Below are 775 nucleotides of genomic sequence, written 5' to 3'. Positions count from 1 at the left end.
TTCAGCCTCGTCTTCTATAAAATTGGAAAAGAGTGAGTTCAAGTTTCTCCTGAACTTTTCAAACTGGAGATCTAATATGGGATGTTTTGAACTGTCTAAATCACTAGTGCTTGGGTGTTTTCTTGAATCAGCATCACTCTTGTGCCCTGTACGTTTTATGTATGGACTTTGATTCAGAGTCACTGTAAAAATAGAACAAATGGATATGGTTAGCCTAGTGGTAATGCCCTAGCTTGCCATGTGAAGATCCCATGTTTGACAATGGAGGAGTTGCAAATGGGTAAAAATTATAAATAAATGGTCGATTCCTATGTAAAAAGTTGGGAAAAATCCAAATCTGAGGCCAAAACTCCGAAATAATAACTGTAAAAGGTCGAAAATTCAATTTATATAATGAAAAAGTTCAAAGATTTGTGACGTCAGACTTAACGCAGTTGCTATTTTTGTCCGCTAGGTAGTGCCACTATGCAAAATGGGCTCGCGGTTCCCAAGGGAACCGCGGTTCCCGGTTTGGCCACCCCTGACCTAGGATGTCTAATATAAACATATTTAATAATAACGCGTGGGTCTGCGCTAATTTGTATGATTTGACCGTAGTTCCAGGTTCCAGTCCAGATTCAAAATCTCCCGCGCTAATTACGCTGAGTCTCTCTTTAGCGGACAAACTACGAACCTATTCGTCTCTCCAATCCGAACACAGACCAAACCTCTCCCATTCACTAAAATCTGGTGCGACAGTGCTGTCCACCACTTGGGTAGCGGCAATACACTGTAC

This window comes from Diaphorina citri, unplaced genomic scaffold, assembly GCF_000475195.1.
Source record: "Diaphorina citri unplaced genomic scaffold, Diaci psyllid genome assembly version 1.1 scaffold95, whole genome shotgun sequence".
Taxonomy (NCBI): Eukaryota; Metazoa; Arthropoda; class Insecta; order Hemiptera; family Psyllidae; genus Diaphorina; species Diaphorina citri.
This window is presented reverse-complemented; position numbering follows the sequence as displayed.